Below are 12,952 nucleotides of genomic sequence, written 5' to 3' on the forward strand. Positions count from 1 at the left end.
AGGCAGCTGAGATTGAGGGGGGACCCCTCGGGGAGCTCGGGGGGACCCTCCAGCAGCGGCACCGAGAAGAGCTCTGGGAAGGAGATGGGGGTGGGGACTGTGACTCTGAGTCCATTGAGAAGTGGCTTTGAGGGTGTCAGGATATTGGAGTTGCAGCCTTGGGGGTGCTCACCGTGCACTGTCACTGTCACCGGTGCTGACTGTGTCGCTCCTGAACCCACCCAGCCCTCTCAGAGGTAGCGGCCGCTGTTCTGAAGCCACAGGGGGACAGGGACAGCTCGGTCCCACGGTGCTGCCGCCACAGACGCTCCCCATCGCGGTAGAAGCGCACTGCAGGGACTGGCTCCTTCTACCAGCCCCGACAGCGCAGTGTCACCGTGTCCCCCTCCAGCAGCGCCCGTGCTGGCACCTGCAGCACCAGCTGCTCTGTGGGACAGGAGGGTCCCGTCACACTGAGGGTCCCGAGACAGCTCCAAAGTGGGTGCCCATGGCAGCGGGGACATCTGGCTGGAGTGTCCACTGCGCGGGAGGGTCCCAGGGACACCAGGAGCAGCCCCGTGGCACAGCTGCCCCCACGGGAGTCCCACCACACTGGGATGCACTGGGATGCACTGGGATGTCCCTGTGTCCACGGAACAGGCTCTGGCCACACGAGGGCTGTGAGGCCACCCACGGAGTGGAGCCCACGCAGACCTATCAGGGAGCCACCCTGAGCATTTCAGATCCCCCTCACCATCTGACACCATCACGGGGGTCTGAGCCCACTGCCGGGTCTCTGACACTGCTAGGTGCCACTCTCGGTGACAAGGAAGTGGTCCCGTGGCTCCAGTCCCCACTACTGCCCGTCCTTGTACCAGATGCTGACACCGGTGGTCCCCGAGCCCTGGCAGGTCAGTGTCACCCGGTCCCACAGCACCGCCGGCCTCCAGGGGGGCTGCACGAGGAGCTGGGGGGTCTGGGCACCAGTGGGTGACAGGGGACACCAGCCTGCCAGGGCCACCACGGGGCTGGGGACATGGCATCCTCCGAGGGTCTGGGCTGGAAGGGAGAAGGGACAGGACTGGCTGTGGAACCAGGTGTGGTCTTTGTCCCCAAACTGTCTGTCTTAGGTTGCAATACAGGATGTAACCAAAAGTATGCATTCTATCACCATCTGATAAAATCAGCTGAGGTAGTATCCTTATGTCTCTGGGAGATAATCTTTGCTAAGAGGCCATCTCATAAAACCCAGTAGAACTGTCATCTTTTTCTTTTCCACAACTCATTCTTTTTCCAAAAAATATTGTCTGTTAATGGGCCATTGGGTCCCACTGTATGACTGATCAAATTACATCATCCCACTGGGAGATGATCCAGCCAGTGGCAGGAGCCAAGCCTTTCCTACCTAGATACAAACTGAGATTTGGAACACCAAGGCAACCTTCTTCCCCTGGAACCCAGAGGAGAAACCAGTCCTTTCCACATCATCACTGGACCTTCGGAGGAAAACTGCACCTTCTACAGGACCACTGCTTCAACTGAGCCACATCTGTCATCCAGCAGGGCTGCAGCCACCATTTAATAGGACTGCTACCAACAGCCTGACTGACGGGGTGTCAGAGTTATATTCTGACTGTCAGTGTTTTGGGTTTGTTCCCTGTAATACTGTATTTCTATTTTAATTTTCCTAGTAAAGAACTGTTATTCCTATTCCCATATCTTTGCATGAGAGCACCTTAATTTCAAAATTATAATAATTTGGAGGGAGGGGATTTACATTCTCTGTTTTAAAAAAAGAGGCTCCTGCCTTTCTTGGCAGACACCTGTCTTTCAAACCAAGACACCGTCCCCACAGGAACACTGGTGTAGCACACAGGTTTTGAAGAACAGGTCACCTCGGACACCCTGGCCTGAGGCAGGGCATGGGGACACTGTGGACACCCCATGTGTGCACAGGTCACCTCCCCCAGCACTACAGCACCTGTCCCCATGGCCACATCCCCATGGCCCTGTGCCCGTGATCCCATTCCCATGGCCCCTGTCCCCATGGCCCATCTGCATGGGACGTGGCCCTTGTCCCTGTCCCTGCATCCCTGTCTCCCTGTCCCTGTCCCTACAGCTGCCCCAGCCCCAAGGTTCCTTTTGACACGTCCTTATCCCCACATCTCTATTCCCCTGTTCCCATCCCCACATCCCAGTTCCCCTCTTCCTGTCCCCAGGGCCACCCCACGACTCTGCTCACACTGGGGTCCATGCCCATGCCCTGGCTCTGCTGGCCTTGGGGACCTCAGGGGACCCCGCAGCCCCCCTGTGCCCCCTCCCCACCGCTCTCTGCCTCACCGGGGCCCATCCCCGGGCCGTCAGGCCCGTGCCCGGGGCACTCACCCCACAGGAGCAGCGCCACCTTCCCGGCCATCCCGCTGTCCCCGGCCATGGGCACTGGCTGTCACTCGCTGCTGTGGCCACCTGTCCCCTGGCTGGCGGCTCTTCCCATGAAGGGACAGGAAGCGAGGTCACGTCTCGTCCCCACGTGTAGGTGGCCCTTGTTGGGGTCAGGGTGAGGGAAAGGTGGAGACAGGAAAGGAGCAGGGGACAGGCTGGGGACATGATGGGATAGTCTGGCAACATGGTGGGGGATGGAGTTCCCAGGAGTTGGGGGCTCAGGGCATGTGGGGAACCAAGGATGGGTGTCCAGGACAGTGGGGGTCCAGGGGAATTGAGAGCTCCATGCCAGCAGGGATTCAGGGATGGGGGTCCTCTGGGAACATGGTGCCCAGGGATTTGTGATCATGCCATGTGGGTCCCAGGGTAGGGAGTACAGGGGGGAAAAAGGCACCCTCAGGAATGGGGGTTCTGGGGTAGAAGCATCCCATGGGATGGGATCAAGGCAATGGTGGTGCTGGGCAATGGGAGTGCTGAGATGGGGGTCCCCAGGGAGGAGCGACCATGGGAATGGGGATGCCAGGGATGCCAGGGTTGGGCTCCCAGGGGAATGGGGGTGCCATAGTTGGGTTCCCAGGGAAATGAGGATCCCAGCAATGGGCAGTGGCTGGGTGGGCAGCAAGGTCACAGCTCCTTCATGGGGTGTCTCAGATTTTGAGGGGACTCAGAACCCAGCATAGCTCCCACAGGGTGCTCATGGCCAGGAGGGAACACCAGGCTTTTCATGGGAGGCTGTGGCTCTCTGCCTCACACACCCCTGGGCTTTTTCCCATCCCCTCATTTCGTGGCTCAGCCATCCCAGGGAAAACCGGAGCAGAAAACAGGTGGGGATCCCAGGAAGGGGAAAAGAGGGCTGGGGGGTGCAAGCAGAGACTGGGGGGCTGTGAGGGTTGGGGCTCTCTGGCTGTGTTCCCCCAATATATTAATTTTCTCTTTCCTGAGCAGAAGGAAGAGGCCGTTTATGCTGAGGCCAGGACATGGATTCTGTCCTGGGAGGGCACATCCAGAGAGGGATCCTGCCCTGACAGAAAAGGGCTCCTCTGGGGTGGATGCCTGGGTCTTGTCCCAGGGTCTTGTCCCAGGGAGGTCCTAGTTCTAGGGGTGGCAGCTGCTCTTGCAGGCACAGATCCTGCAGGGAAGGAGCAAGAATGGAGAAGTCTGGAATCCCCCAGAGCCACCATCCCCCAGGACAGCATCACTTCCTTCTGCTTCAGGAGAGAGAAAATGAAAGTGTTGGGGGACAAAGCTGGACACCCCCATCCCCCAGAGCCCCCAACCCCTCCCTGCAGACCCCCTACCCCCTTTTGTCCCAGTCTGGGGTTTCCCCAACCCATTTCCTGCTGAGGTGCCCCCCAGGATCATCAAGTCACGAACTGGAGGGTTGTAAAATTGAGGAATTAAAATAAGGAAATTCAATTGAAGACAGGAAGAAGCCCCTGAGTGGTGGGAGGGGCACCTGGGTGGTAAGGAGGCACAGACCCAGAGACCCATGGAATCCACCGTTGGGGTTTAGGTGACCCCCCAAACCAGGGGCACCCCGGGAGACAGCACTGGGCTTGGGTCACCCCAAACTCTGAGGCATCCAGGGAAGGAACTGTGACCCACGGGCCTGCCCAGCAACTGCCCATCCCTGGCACTTCCATTCCCCTGGCACTCGAATCAAGGGACCCCCTTCATTATGTCCTTTCTCCCTGGGACCCCATCCCAGGACTGCCATTTCCCAGGATCTCCATGGCCCAGGACCCCCCGTTCCCAAGGAACCCTGTCCCCAAAATTCCAGCCCCTACAACCCCCCTTCCTGCAGAACCTTGATTATCCCAGGACCCTCCATTTCACTGGGGCCCCCTCATTCTCCCAGCACCATCATCCCATCCATGACCCCAAATCCCTGGAGCCCAAATTCCCCTGGGACTCTGATCCCTGAGTCTCCCTGGCCCTGGTGACTCCCCCTCCTCAGGACCCCCATTCCCCTAGACACCCATTCCTGCCTCCCCACTCCCTCTGAGCCCTCCACTCCTGGGAACTCCATCTCCCACCTTGTGCCACCCAGCCTTGTCCCCATTCTGCCCACAGCCTGTCCCCATCTTGTGGCCACCCTGCCCCCACCAAAGGCCACCTACACAATGAGATGAGACCTGACCTCGCTTCCTTCCCCTTCATGAGAGGAGCCGCCAGCCAGGGGACAGGTGGCCACAGCAGCGAGTGACAGCCCGTGCCCATGGCCGGGGACAGCGGGATGGCCGGGAAGGTGGCGCTGCTCCTGTGGGGTGAGTGCCCCGGGCACGGGCCTGACGCCCCGGGGATGGGCCCCGGTGAGGCAGAGAGCGGTGGGGAGGGGGCACAGGGGGGCTGCGGGGTCCCCTGAGGTCCCCAAGGCCAGCAGAGCCAATCTATGAGGTGACCGGGGTAATGGGGTGGCCCTGGGGACAGGAGAGGGGGACAAGAACGTGGAGACAATAATGGTGGGACAGGGATTTAGGGAGGCATTATGGGGCTGATGGACATGACCTGTGCCAGCAGGATGTGCCCATGGCATCCCCAATTCCAGGCTGTCCACACTGCCCCCGTGTCCTGCTGGAGCATGGGGTGCATTCAGCGTCCCTGTCCTTGAGGGACCCATGCCACACAAGCACAGTTTGGGGACAGACACCAAACTCTGTGTCCCCGTGCGCCTGTCCCCACATTGCTATCCCCAGCCAGCCCTGTCCCTTCTCCCTTCCAGCCCAGACCCTCGGCCTCGCTGGTGAGTCCTCGGGGGATGCCATGTCCCTGCCCCGCTCTCCCCAGCCCCGTGGTGGCCCTGCCAGGCTGGTGTCCCCTGTCACCCGCAGGTGCCCAGAGCCCCCAGCTCCTGGTGGAGCCCCCCTGGAGGCCGGCGGTGCTGTGGGACCGGGTGACACTGACCTGCCAGGGCTCGGGGACCACCGGTGACACCACCTGGTACAAGGGCGGGTGGCTCTGGTGGCAAAAGGGACCCAAACGCTTCGTTGTCAACGAGAGTGGCACCTACACGTGTGGCAGACCCGGCAGTGGGCTCAGCCTCCCCGTGAGGGTGTTAAATGGTGAGGGGGGATGTGTGCCCTGGCACCCTTGGGGTCCCCGACAGCTCTGGGTGAGCTCCTTTCCTGGGTCACACCCCCCATGTGCTGAGAGCCTGTCCCCTGCTCACGGGGACATCCCAGAGCATCCCAGTGCGCTGAGACCCCCTCAATGCAAGGGGGGACCCCTGGTGCCTCCCAAGGCCTTTGGGAACCCCCAGACTCCCCAGATGTGACAGGTCCTTCCTGTCCCACAGAGCGTCTTGTGCTGCAGCTGCCGGCACGGGCGCTGCTGGAGGGGGACACGGTGACACTGCGCTGCCGGGGCTGGCACGATGGCACAGTCACTGGAGTACGATTTTACCATGGGGACAGGGATCTGGGGAGGACCCTCTGCGGGACCCAGCTGTCCCTGTCCCCCCTGCAGCTGCACCACAGTGGCCGCTACCGCTGTGGGGGCTGGGTGAACTCTGGGCCATCACCGTGCTGGGAGAAGTCAGCCCCAGTGACAGTGACAGTACATGGTGAATGTGGGAATGGGGACGGGAAACCCCCAAATCCTCCCAGCTTTCACGCACCAGTGCCTGGGTCCCTCAGCCTTCCTTTCATCCCTCCCTGGCTCACCCAGACCTTCCCATGTCCGTCTCGGGTCCCTCCATCTCTGTCCGGGTCCCTCTCCAGGTTCCCCCATCCCTACCTGGCATCCTATACCCCTCCCGAATTCCCAGCTCCATCCTCTACTCTCCCTTCCCTACCCAGCTTGCTTCCACCCCTCCCTGCTTCCCTCCAGTCCCTCCCTGGGCTCCTCCCGCCCCTCTCTGAGCCACCCCACATCCCCCCCGGGGTCTCATCTGTCCTATCTCGTGTCCCTCATCCCTGCCTGCCTCAACTCCACCCGTCCCTGGGTTCACTTCTCCCTCAATGGGGTCCACTCCCCATATGTTTCACCCCTCCCATGTCCCCAATTCCTCCTGTGTCCCCTCGCAGGGGTCCCGCCCTCGGGGGTGTCGCTGTCGGTGCAGCCCCCCGGGGCACAGGTGGCACTGGGGGACTGCCTGGTGCTGAGCTGTGCGGTGGCCATGGGGACAGGTCCCCTGTTCTTCTCCTGGCACCGGGGGGGTTCGGGGACACCACTGGGCACTGGCTCCCACGTGGAGGTGTGGCACGTTGGGGACAATGACAGTGGCCACTACCACTGGAGACAACATGGCCAAGAGTGTCCCCCTGAATGTCACCATCCTGGGTGAGCAGGACCCTCGGGCTGGGCGTGACCTCATCCACAGCATTCACATCCCACCCATCCCACCCTTATTCCCCCCTCGGGTCCTCTCCCCTAGTGGGTGCCAGCCCCTCCCCCGGCCTCAGCCCTGTCTGTGTCCCCGCAGTGCCCGTGGCCAATGCCACCATCACCCCCGGTCCCCCGGCACTCCAGGTGCGCCCAGGTGACCCCGTGACCCTGCGCTGCTCGGTGCAGGTGGGCTCAGCCCCTGTCACCTTCACCTGGCTGCGTGACGGGCACGAGGTGGCCCGGGGTCCCCTCCTGGAGCTTGGGGCCGTCGATGTGGGACATTCGGGCACCTACCAGTGCGTGGCCACCAACCAGCTGGGACAGGACGGGCACCGCGTGTTCCGGGCACTCAGCCCAGAGCTGGCCCTGGAGGTGACACCACAGGGACACTGGATCACAGGTGGGGTCACACGGGTCCTAATTGGGTCTGAGACCCTCGGATCATTGATGACCCAGGTTCACCCCTCGCTCTGTCCCTGCCAGTGACACAAACGGAACAGGGCACAGGAAGGGAACTCCTGAGGTCACTGGGATTGGTAAAAAACCTCTGGGGTGACCCCAGTGACCCCAGTCTGTCCCCCTCTATTTCCTGCAGTGGCTGCAGTGGTCCTTGGGTCCTTGTTGTTCCTAGTCCTGCTCATGGGCATCATTGTGGCCTTTCACTGGTGGATCCACATGCGTGGGTGACAATGGGGGACATGGGTCCTGGAGAGTGGTGGGAAGGCGCTCAGAGAAGGGGGGGTTGGCACCCACAGCCCCTCATTTAGGAGGGGCTGAGCTCCCAGTGACCTTGGCTGAGGGCCCTGGGGTGTGTGGGGAGGTGCTGAAGGGTCGTGCAGGGATGTTGGGGGTCCTATCAGGGCTTTTTGGGGAATTCAGAGAGTGCCCTTCCCTGCCAGGCTTGGGGTTCTGGGAGTTCAGGATGTTGGGGAAGTGGTGTGGTTCAGGGATTCTGAGGTGACCTGAAGGGAATTGAGGTTCTGGTGGCAGTTCAGGATTCCTGAGGGTGGATGGGGAATCAAAGTCACCCCTCCAGTTTTCCTTTGCAGCTGCCAGGAAGCACCAGCAAAGGTGAGTGCAGGCTCCAACCGTGATTTGGGTTTTCCCCAAACCCCCAGGACCTCCCATTCCCTTCCACACACCCCCTTGTTCCCACAGGGCCCCCCCGCTGAAGGATCCTCAGGCGACCTACATGGAGCTACAGGGGCCACATGGGCAACCATGGGATCCCAGTGACATCTATGACAATCTACAACAAAAGTTGTGACACTCTGGGAAGCCAGAGGCACTGGGTGACACGGGGTGCTCCCTCCATGGCTCCTGTGGTTGCCCGTCCTTCCAAGGGAGGTGGTCATGAGTCAGGAGGAGGCTACACAGGGCACCCTGTGCTCCCCATTTCCTCTCCCAGTACCCCCAGGGGCTCCCCCATCCCCTTGCCCGTACCTGCAGGGACTCCCCACCCCCCATCCGAGCGCTCCAAGTACCCTCAGTGACTTCCCCATTCTCTGGCCACAGTGCTCGCAGTACACCCAGGGGTTCCCCATCCCCCCTCCCACACCCCCTGTCCCATCCCGCTCTCAAAGGGGGAGTCGCGAGGATTCTTTCTGATCGATTTCTCAGATGAAAATGAAGCACAAATGCGGCAATATCATATCTGAGAAGTGTTTATTGATAAAGGAGGGGAAGTGTTCTCACCAACGGGCACAGATGAGAGAGCAGAGAGGGAAAAAGCGAGACAGAGAGAGAAACAGAAGACGGGGACAGTGTTACTGCAAGAACCCCAGGTGCTCTGTTGGCATCAGCTCGGCAGGTGCAGTGTGAGTGTTGAAATCCACAGCGAGCCCACGTGGCTTTTGTGAGTGCCTGGGTGCGATTTCCAAGCGGTGGCACCTGCGTGTCTGTGGTTTGGCCAACGATGGCCATGGGCTGGTGATGCAGCACGGGTGGCCATGGGCTGGTGCTGCAGCACGGGTGGCCATGGGCTGGTGATGCAGCACTGGTGGCCATGGGCTGGTGATGCAGCACTGGTGGCCATGAGCTGGTGATGCAGCACTGGTGGCCATGGGCTGGTGATGCAGCACTGGTGGCTATGGGGTGGTGATGCAGCACTGGTGGCCATGAGCTGGTGATGCAGCACGGGTGGCCATGGGCTGGTGATGCAGCACTGGTGGCCATGGGCTGGTGATGCAGCACTGGTGGCTATGGGCTGGCTGCTGCAGGTTGGTGCTGCAGGGCTTGTGCAGCTCCTGGCTGTGGGCAACACGGGAATCACGGCAGAGGCGGTGGGTGCGTGCAGGCTTCTTGATAAGTCCTTTTGTAAGTTTCCAGACAGGGCTGTTTTGGCACTCCTGCCCCTGTTCAGGTCATGAAAGCTGCACGGTGGTTTGGTAATTTCTCTTCTGACTGGGCCTCATTTTCCTGGCGCCAAGTGATGTCTGGTCAATTGAATAGATCCTACTTTGAACCTGCTGATGATGAAAACACATGCATATCTTCTCTTTAACTTAGTGAATCAATTATGCGCTGTCATTGTACATTCAATTGAGGGGATTTATCTAAAAATCGTTTAACAATTTTTTATATATAAATTTTGCATTACTCAGACTTCTTTAGAAGCTAATTCCCCTTGCTTTTTGTTTTAAAAGCGGTATGCATGACTCTTGCTAAGAACATGAAGAGAATAACAAAGCAATATGTCTAGTGAGACCAGAAACTTACAGCAGTCAGGAATAATTCAGATATAACAATCCAAAACATTTCCAATAACAGACATAATTAATAACACATGTGAAATTAGATGATTACCAAGCACTAAAACATTGTGCTATCATCCCAGTGTCTGCAAGAACTGATAAACCTCAAATCAGTGAAGAACTGGATAATCATCTCTGGAAAACGATTCCCAAGCTCACTTGAAAAATAGGTCCAGCTCTCATATTGATAGGGTCAAATTGCCAAGTCAAAGTGACTCGAGTGTTGTTTTGATACAGAAAACATCTGAGGGTGTTGGCAGTTTCCCATCCAGGTAGAGCCAGGGCATGGCCAGAGTCCTGGCTCTAATTGGAAAAGAATTCCCTGATATAATTTAAAAAACAGGACTCTTAAGAGTAGAAGTTATGAGTACATTGAGAATATGAGAATATTCAGAATATTGAAAATTGAGAACAAATTGAAAAGATGAGAATTTTTGAGTAAAGGTCTTGGGGTAAAAGACTAATCAAACCCATCCAATAGGTGGTTCCCTCCAAAGATTTCCTCAGGATAGAGATGAGAAAAGCAGCAAACTGCTGGAGTGCTTCTGTAAGAAATAATTGGGATTGCATCTGTGCTCTGTCCTCTCTCACAATAACCACAAGATCATCAGTTTAGAGGAGGTTTTCAACAAAGCTCAGATACTGTTTCTTGGAACTCTTAAAAGACTGACAATCAGGAGACAAGAGAGAGGTAGCCTGGATAAAGGAGATGCATATGCAACTAGAGGAGAAAAAGAAAAGATCCTGACAATGACACGTGTCTCATAGAGAATTACACCATGAGATGTTAAAACATATGAAAAAGCCAGCTATAAATCCGATATTAATATCTTAGGAATTATGCCTTTTACAAAATCGGTAAATTCACACCATGCAATCAATAGTGTTGCAGCAGACCTTAGATTTGAGATAGAAATGAATCAAGACACAGACTCTTGTTTAACACATGAAAAGGTCCCGGTTTATTCTTCATTATCACTTGAGTAGAACAAAAAGCACACTTAAGAGAACTCAGTGAATCAGTATTAAAACCGAACATAACATGATCTAAATAAAACTGGAACAGAACGATGTCTAAATTTAGTGGTACTGAAACTTACAGAAATGAAACTTAACAGAATGAACCTAATAGAACTTAGCCTTAGTCAATCTTAACAGAACGTAACTGGACATTACAATACTGGACCTTGACAGGAATAGAAACCAACATCTATTACAAGTTATAGACATAACTTACTCTAATGCTAGTAATATAAAAAGGCACTAAAAGGTTCGAACAATCTGTGACCAGGATGATTTTACTGGAGGGATTAAAATGGATGTGATAAGTATCTTGTGATTCTATGTCGTTTGGATCATGATAATTGCAATTATTAAGTATAGCTCTTATTAGGATTTTTCAAAGTACAGTTTTAATCATTCGTAAATTACTGAAGAGGTATACATAATCAAAATGTTGATACATCTGTTATGGCAATAAGGATTTTCAGTCTGGGCTTAAATATTGATTGCTGTTCTACTAACATTTAATTAAAAACATTTGGGAAGAAAGAGTCCCCCGAATTAAGGAGGCAGAAACATTATCCGCCTGTAAATATTGTTGGGTATATAAATTTCCAGTTATTATAGTAAAAGCCAATACCATTATAATGTGCCACAGTGCACGTAGTTTTAAATTCCTCCAGTAAAACAATAAAAATAATTCCTTTCCCCCTTTTTTTTCTTTTTTTTTTTTCTTTTTTTTTTTTTTCTTTTTTCTGATAGAAGGGATTTGCAGACACAGTCGCCTGTGGGCTGTGGTAAAGAGAGGTAGCTCAGAAGTCGGGCAGCAGACGGCGGGGGGGCAGCTCCGGGCCCCGCGGGGAAAACGGAGCCGCCCCGAGAGCGGGGGCAGAGGGGGACAGGGAAAAAAAACTTTTGCTGTATGGCATCTATATTCGTAGGGGTTGCATCCCTACATTTGGAACGAGCAGGTGGCGCTGGAAGCCGTGCGGACCCGCCACGGCACCGAGCCCGAAGCGAGCCCGGCACAGCCCCCCGGGGCTGCTGCACCCCCAAGGACACGCGGGGGAAAAAGAGGAGGGGAAAAGGCAGTAAAAACAAACCCTAAAACTGCACACAGGAGCGGGAAAAAACACCGGGAAATGAAGGCAGAACAAGGCTAAAAAGGCACAAAGCCCCCCCACCCCTCACCCCCCGCCCCAGCAGAGCCGCCGGCTCCGCCAAAAGCCGCGCCCCGAGACCACGAGAGAATGCGAGCGGAGCCCCCAGCTCCGGAAAGGAGCCGTGCCGCAGGAAATGCCGCCCGGCCCCCGCAGCTCCGGAGCCCGCACACTCCCCGCAAAGCCGCGGCCAGGCGCAGCCGGGGCTTCGGGGGGCTCTGGAGCACAGGACTCACCCGGACGCTGCTGCGCCACGGCCGCGGCTCCCCAGAGGGCGGGAGCGGCTGCCCCGCGCTATCGGGGGCAACTAAACCGCGCCCCGGCTATTGTGCAGGCGCACGCAATGGAATTCCGGATCCCGGTTTCTTTGTCCCTCTCCATGCATCTTCACGTGGCTGGATTAAAAGCAGTTTCAAAAGCGACTATAACATTTTCTAGTAGTTTTTTCAACATGACAAACGGACTTAGAAGGTAATCTTTCCATCATTCGTGGGCAAAGGGAACAGAAACAGAGCCACAGACACGGGGGGCACCGTTCGAAAGTTTTCCGGCACCCTAGGGGGGGCGTCGAGAGCCGCAGCGGCAAGCGGCAAGCCGTCTGTAATTTTTTCTTTTTTTATACCATGTAGGTAGCGATTTTGTGGCTGCCATGTGATCCCCTATGGCCTCTGTCTCCCCGGCTCGCTGGCCCTATCTCTCCCACGATTCCAGATCGCGGCTCCGCGGTTGCTTTGCTCATGTGTTCCCCGGTTCTTCAGACCGTGCCTCGCGTCGCCTTGGACGCTTTTTATTTTTTTTTTTTTCCGGCTCTCGTCTGTTCCCTCACCACGGTTCTTGAGACCGCTGTCCCCACGACTCGCTCGGCCGTGCTCCCACGCTCAAGGGCTTGATACATTTTCCGGTTCGTGACTTTTTCTTGTTTCTTGCTGTCCTGTGGCTGGCTGTAGCCGTAGCCTTTCGCTACTTTATATATTCCATTTCTGAGTGCCTTGCTTTCTTTTGACCCATCGCTTAATGCATCCCACAGTTAATTCCCACTCGAGGTTGTCGAAAACACTCCTGGGGTGGCAAAAAATCCTCTCTCCTGAGCCCATCACAACAGTCTTTTGAAGACCTGCGGGTCATACTTAACTGCTCTCTTAGAGAGAATAAGCTGGAGGACATTCAGCGTGGCCTGTTCTTCTTTTGACAGTGCCTTTCCCATCCTTCCAGCCCCTGCCGCTCACCTTTTCCCGATGTACCCTGGGCAGTGTGCATATTTTTCCCGGAGCCTTTCTCCCGAGCCTTCTT

This window comes from Sturnus vulgaris, chromosome 31, assembly GCF_052056855.1.
Source record: "Sturnus vulgaris isolate bStuVul1 chromosome 31, bStuVul1.hap1, whole genome shotgun sequence".
In the NCBI taxonomy this organism is placed as follows: Eukaryota; Metazoa; Chordata; class Aves; order Passeriformes; family Sturnidae; genus Sturnus; species Sturnus vulgaris.